A 7,492-nucleotide genomic window follows, 5' to 3' on the forward strand; every position below is an offset into this window, starting at 1 on the left:
AATGCCGGCCAAGAAGCCAAATCCAAGAGATGCTCCCGTGAATCCAAAATCAAAGTCATCTCAATGGCCGACATCAAGATCAAAAGCAAGTACTGAGCCACCCATCAGATCGAAAAAGAAATGGGTTAAACCCAACTACAAATGGGTTCCAAAGGCTCACTCTCCCAAATCTCCTAATGCTTCTAATATTTCTACATCTTTTGTTTGTGATAAGCAGGATATGTCGTGGGAGAGAGTACCGTGCAAGGATGACAAAGGTCAACCCAGTTTCAAAATGGACTGGGTTCCAAAGACCAACTTATCATGCTCTGTGTCAGAGCAGCTATGGAGGCATATCATCAGACTTCGGTTTGTTGATAGTGGCTGTTCCAGGCACATGATAGGGGACATCTCTCGATTGTACAACATTCAGACCTTTGTTTGAGAGTATGTGTCCTTTTGCGGGAAAGGAGGAAAGGAAGAGATCACAAATGGGGTTAGTGCTTAATGACATGAAGAATTTTCAGATCTGTTCTAAGATTATGCGTGCTGTTCTCAGACCTTCAGGATGCAAATTCAATCGGTGAATTACGGTTTGCGTTTTCTTCTCTATACTCCTGAGTTTATCTTAATCTGATTCGTTTTAAATACAATCTTTTATAGTTTTTCTTTAGTAGGTGTCTGTTGGGAAGTGATATCAAGAAAGTGATAACGGGCAGTCTAAAACATGTGTAAAGGATTGAATCTGAATTGTCTAGACTCTGTGTTCAATGTGCTGGTAGGCACGAAGGATTTGACAGTGTGGATTTAGTTAGGATTGTTTGGACTGACCATACGACGCTCGGGTAGATTGAGCAGTGAGATAAACACAGGAACCTACAGGATACACTAAATTAATAGTTAGCCATATGCTGTCCCCTCTGCGTGATCGGAAGATCCGACCTGGGACACAACATATGCACCCTACTATCTCTATATCCCTCTATCTCTGTTAGTCATATGTTGTCTCCTCTGCGTGATTGAAATAGATTCGACCTGGGACACAACATATGCATCTATCTCTAAATCTGTCTTCCTCCTTAATAATTGTTTACTCACCTAAAGTAAGGAGTCCTTAGGAAGTTCTTGATAACCAGGGTATATCGGGAAGTGGGGAACACGTTCTAGTGCAACTAAAATTGAACCATTTAGAGGTTGTCTGTAGATCTCGCTGCTTAATTTAAGTGGACAACAATACCCATGGTCGTCGTCAGCTAAATGGTTTATTTTGAAAAGTTTGTCAATATCCTTCGTGTTTAAGTGGACCACAATACCGGCAATTGACCAGATTTATTCATGAAAGTGAAGGTACTGATAAACAAGTTCAGGCTGTCTCACAACTTTGATCCTAAATATTTTTGTTTTTGTTAAATTTGTTCATAGTTTCCTTTATGCACAAATTTAGGGGGAGAATTTAAAAAAAAAAAAAAAAAAAAAAACTCAAAAATCAAACAAAAATCAGAAAATTCAAAATCAAAAAAATAGTGTTATTTCTGTTTTATTTCTTGTTCAAGAAAATCAAAATCCAAAAATATTTTTGTTTCTGTTTTTTTTTTCAGAAAATATGAAAAACCCAAAAATATTGTGTGCTAAATTTTCTTTTAGTTTTGTTTTGTCTTGAAAAGTGAATTCAGGTGAAGATGAAACTCATGGAGTTTGTGTCGAAGATTTCTGAGCCAAGGCTTCATCCGTGAACATCGAAGAATTCTCATTCGAAGGAGCAAGAAATGAAGATTATTCTTTCAACATTCAATCTTTCAACCCCAGAAGCTAGGCGAAGCTGCAATTGAAGATTATGTGACAGATTGCATTGAAGCCTCATCAATCAGTCTGATGCTATCTATGAACCTGCTGAAGTGATCCAGAAGATTAGTTCTCTCTATATTCTCTCTGAAGATTCTCAAGTTGAAAGCGCTATCTTTCAAGAATCAGTACAAGAAGCCTCCTCACCCAATGTGCGTTCAAAGTCAAATTTTTGAAGAAAAGCCCAACTTCTCAAGATGAAGTCATTCATTGAAGATTCATATGATCATCTTGATGTTGTGTAGAAATTGAAGATAAATGTTGAAGCCAAGCTCCCAATGAAGATTATCAAGAAAAGCCAGCTACCTTTTTAGGGGGAGCATGTTGGGTCAATTAAGAAAAGAAAGCTATAAACCAAGGGGGAGATTGTTGGGTCAAAAATATGGTTTATACTTTGCTTTTCTAGGCAACTGTATTTTTTTGTAATGTTTTATTAGTTTACGGTCAGGTTTACGGCCAGGGAGGTGTTTACGGCCGTAAACAGGTTTACGACCGTAAACCCATTTACGGCCCATGTTTCTCAAGTATATATATAGGTGTTAGGTAGTTGAGGAGGGATTGATGAACAGAAGAGAGTGTACGGCCAAGAGAGAGAGAGAAAGGAGCATATGTGTGTAAGTGTGTGAATCTTGTGTAAGGGAACTTCATTCTAATCAATACATTCAAGATTCATCATCTTCTTCTTCTCCTTCTCTTTTATTTGATCTGACATCATCCAATTGATTGGGATTTCGTACCATCAAACGGATCTGATTGATACACAAGCAGATTAGGCACTTACAATTCTGTCATCTAGCGGAGTATGGATGACGACCACAGACTCTTCTAGACAGTCCAGTGGAATGCAAGCAGGCTCGCAACCTGTAGGTGTTTGTGAATGATGTGTTCACCGGTGTACTCCATCCCCCTCATGATTGCCTTTAGGACATTTATTGTTGAGGAACCCCCTTAGCAGTAGTGTCCATCCCGATGATGATCCTTAGGCTAGGTCCCTTTTGATAGGTGTTTAGGGACGTAAAGTGAGGATAACGGGAACGGGTAATCGGGTTATTGTTAATCGATGAAATTAATAAACTTATTTATTGTGGGTTGAAAACCCTATGTGCTCACCAGGCTCCCAAGCCTGACCCACTCAGTTTCATGTATTACAGGTAGTGGCGCTCGAGCATATATGTGATGTTTTGGATGAGGGATTACGGATATAGGCCTGTAGATATGAAATAATGTAGTAAGGCTTATATTGTACTGTTTATGCTTTTGATCTGTATCGAACATGACATCCCGAGTCTTTTAATGAAATACATTTTCTTTGGAAATGTTTTTGATAAATCTTTATCATATTTTGTTTTGGGACAAATTCCGCAACACTTTTATTTAAAATGTTACTCTGATTTTCAAACAAACATAAACATAATCGGTCTTTTCTGGCCGTAAAAATGGGGATGTCACAGTTGGTATCAGAGCATTAGTTTAAGCGAACTAGGAATTTGTAGGATTTCTAGACTTAAACTTAGAATGCTAAGCGATGATTGTGAGGTGTGAGCACTAGCTTATTTTAGGTATTGTGCCTAAAATGCCTTTATGTGCTAAATGCTTTGTGCCTGATATGCTGCTAATTGTTCGGATCTATGGTCTATTGTCGACCGGATCTGGAAACCTTATGTGTTTAGGATTCTAAACGTACAGCTACGATATTAGAAATAACATGTAAACATTTCGGAGCGATAAGGATGACTTGAACGTCAGTCCTAAATAAAGATCTAAATTCACCTTATTCGGTGTATAGATCGAGATGGCAAGGACCCGTAGCGGAAACGTGAATGCAAATGGGAACCGAGATCAACCCCCAGTAATACAGCAAATACCAGTTGTAGTAGAAGTTGCACCTGAGCCAATCACCATGGCCGAAGTACAAGCCATGATACGGGCTATGTTAGCTGAACAAAGGGAAGAAATGAGGCAGATGTTGCAGGAAAATAGGGACGAACCTACAATGCCAGTTGAACAGCCTGAGTTGAATGATGGGCAGTCAGAAGGAGGAAACTACAGTGGGACTGTTGGTCAAGCCAACCCACCGATAGTTAGGCGAAACCACCAGGATGGAGGAAATGACGGACGTGGATGCAAATACAAGGATTTCATGGCATCCAAACCACCGAGTCTATCTGGAAGCCCGACGCCGGTGGAAGTCATGAACTGGATCTCCGAGATGGAGACGATGTTTGAAAGTTGCGAGTGTAGCAACAGGAAGAAGACCGCTCTCGCGGTTCCTCTGTTGAAATCTGGAGTACTAAGCTGGTGGAAGCTACTAGCTGATTCAATGCCCAAAGGTGAAGCAAGCAAGATGTCGTGGGAGGATTTTCTGGTGCAGTTAAAGATGCAATACTGCTCTGAGCAGGATCTTCTGGAGATTAACAACGAGTTCCAGAATCTGAAGAAGGGAAGAATGAGCGTTACTGAATACGCTGCGAGCTTTACAGAGAAAATGAAGCTTGTTCCTCACCTCGTCCCAACTGAACTCTCCAAGGTTAACAAGTTTGCCCTCGGATTACCAGTTGACTTCGGTCCAATGGTCAAGCAAACTAACACTCTGAAAGCCGCCATTTGGGCCGCTAAGAATGTGGAGACCCAGATATGAGAGAAGGGTCTGGAGAGAGCGGAGGTGGGAGAGAAAAGGAAATTTGATGGGTCGTCGAAATTCAGCAAGAAAAGCAAGCTCTCAAGGTCCGGTACGCAGAAGTCTAGAGGAGGTGAAGCCAAATGGTGCGACAAGTGCAAGAAGAAGCACCAGGGGAAATGTGACGGAGGATTCACTTGTTTCAAATGTGGAAAACCTAGGCACTATGCTAACGAGTGCACGTTCACCAAGAAGGTCTGTTATGAGTGCAACGAGGAAGGGCACATTTCGAGGGATTGCCCGAAGAAGAAGGAGGCAGGAAGACCCAACATTCCACCGAAGCCGAAGGCGAGAGCCTTCAAGATGACGCTCGAGGCTGCGAAGGAGGCAGCAGACGTCGCTTCAGGTACCTTTCTTGTAAATGGTTTGCCTGCCAATATACTATTTGATTCCGGAGCCAACTACTCCTTTGTGTCGCATAAATTTGGTGGTAAATTAGCATTGCATGTGGAAAAACTTGATAATGCCCTGATTGTAGAAGTTGGGAGTGGCAAGTTCGTACCTGTTAGTGATCGTATTAGGAACATCGTCATTGACTTAAACGGAAACGAATTCCACGAGGAGCTATTACCCATAGAGTTAAACGGTTTCGACATCGTTTTGGGAATGGATTGGCTTAGCGCCAATGATGCTGAGATCCTTTGCAGGAAGAAGATAGTAAGGGTAAACCCACCCGGAAAAGAGTCATTTATGGTGTACGGGGACAAACACAGAGTAAATTCTGGAATCATCTCGCTGATGAAAGCCAGAAAATGTTTGTCCAAGGGATGTGCATCATACTTGGCATTAGTTATCGATACTAAGAAGGAAAAGAAGGAGGTGCAGAATATATCGTCGTGTGTGATTATCCGGAATTCTTTCCCGAAGATCTTCCCGGATTACCACCTGATAGACAAGTAGAGTTCCGAATAGACTTGTTACTAGGAACGACACCAATAGCAAAAGCACCGTACCGAATAGCACCGACAGAGATGAACGAGCTCATGACGCAACTTCAGGAGTTGTTGGACAACGGTTTCATTCGACCTAGTTCATCGCCCTGGGGAGCTCCGGTGTTATTTGTAAAGAAGAAGGATGGAAGCATGAGAATGTGTATAGACTACCGAGAGCTGAACAAGGCAACGGTAAAGAACAAGTACCCTTTGCCAAGGATTGATGACCTATTCGATCAGCTGCAAGGTTCGAGCTATTTCTCAAAGATCGATCTTAGGTCAGGATATCATCAGCTAAAGGTGAGAGAGCAGGATATCGAGAAGACTGCATTCAGAACAAGATATGGACACTATGAGTTCTTGGTTATGTTATTCGGACTAACCAATGCTCCAGCAGCATTCATGGATTTGATGAATAGGGTTTGTAAACCATTCCTCGATAAATTTGTGATAGTGTTCATCGACGACATTCTGATCTACTCGAAAATCCAGGAGGAGCATGGCAAGCATCTACGGGAAGTATTAAAAGTGCTGAAAAAGGAGAAGCTATATGCAAAGTTCTCCAAGTGCGATTTTTGGATCCGAGAAGTCCAATTCTTGGGTCATGTGGTTAACCAGGAAGGAATAATGGTTGACCCAGTAAAAATCGAAGCTGTAATGAAGTGGGAACGTCCAAAGAGTCCCACAGAGATTCGAAGCTTTCTTGGATTAGCTGGATATTACCGACGATTTATCCAAGGCTTTTCTTCGATAGCTGCTCCATTGACAGCGTTGACCCACAAAGGAGCTACATATACTTGGAATGAGAAGCATGAGGAAGCGTTCGAGAAACTAAACAAGAAGTTATGTGAAGCACCGATACTTTCTCTACCCGATGGAGTTGAAGACTTCGCGGTCTATAGTGATGCATCTGGAGTCGGGTTGGGTTGTGTTCTAACCCAGAGAGAAAAGGTGATAGCATATGCATCTCGACAATTGAAGGAGCACGAAAAGAACTACCCCACTCACGATTTGGAGTTAGCAGCGGTAGTTTTCGCTCTAAAGATATGGAGGCATTACCTCTATGGCACCAAGTGAAAACTCTTCACTGATCATAAGAGTCTCCAGTATCTCTTTAATCAGAAAGATTTGAACATGAGGCAATGACGTTGGCTAGAATTACTCAAGGACTATGACTGTGAGATACTTTACCACCCCGGTAAAGCAAACGTTGTCGCTGATGCTCTCAGTCGAAAAGTCAATCTTGAAAGGAAAAGGCCAAGAGCGTTGAGAATTGAAGTCGTCTCAACGATTGTGGAAAGCATCAGGAAAGCTCAAGAAGAAGCTTCAGAGAAGAATGATCGAAAGGAAGAACTTTTGGGCAAAACGTTAGTATTCGGTACAAACCGTCAAGGACTGAAGGTGTTCCAAGATCGGATTTGGGTACTTAAGACGGGAGGAATAAGAGACCTTCTGATGGAAGAAGCACACAAGACCATGTACTCGATTCATCCCGGTAGCACTAAAATGTATAGGGACCTAAAACCCTACTACTGGTGGCCGACGATGAAACTCGATGTTGCGAAGTATGTGGCCGAGTGTGTGACATGTGCAAGGGTTAAGGCACAGCATCAGAAACCGTATGGGAGTTTAGAACCTTTACCTGTACCCATGGGTAAATGGGAAGACATTACCATGGACTTTGTGACTAAACTGCCCAGGACGAAGAACGGTCACGACATGATTTGGGTAGTCGTGGATCGTTTCACTAAGAGTACACACTTCATAGCAGCCAACGAGAATTTATGGATTTTTAACGGACCAATCCTGTCCCGGCTTTTAAAAATATAAAATTTAAAATAAAATCAAAATTAGCCGACGGAGTCAAAACGAAAGTTGTAGAATACGTTCCCGCCTATGCGTGGATATAAAGAACGTCGAAAACGGAGCTCGTATGCGAAAGTTATGATTTTTAGAAGTCGGAAAGGGAAATTGCGAAACCTGCTGCTCGATCGATGACGTGGCCGGATCCTAGCCGCCGCTTGCTGATCACGCTTTGCCTTCGGATGCTGACACCTGTACT

This window comes from Lactuca virosa, chromosome 7 (genome assembly GCF_052849685.1).
Source record: "Lactuca virosa cultivar CGN04683 chromosome 7, Lactuca_virosa_CGN04683_v6, whole genome shotgun sequence".
Lineage (NCBI taxonomy): Eukaryota > Viridiplantae > Streptophyta > Magnoliopsida > Asterales > Asteraceae > Lactuca > Lactuca virosa.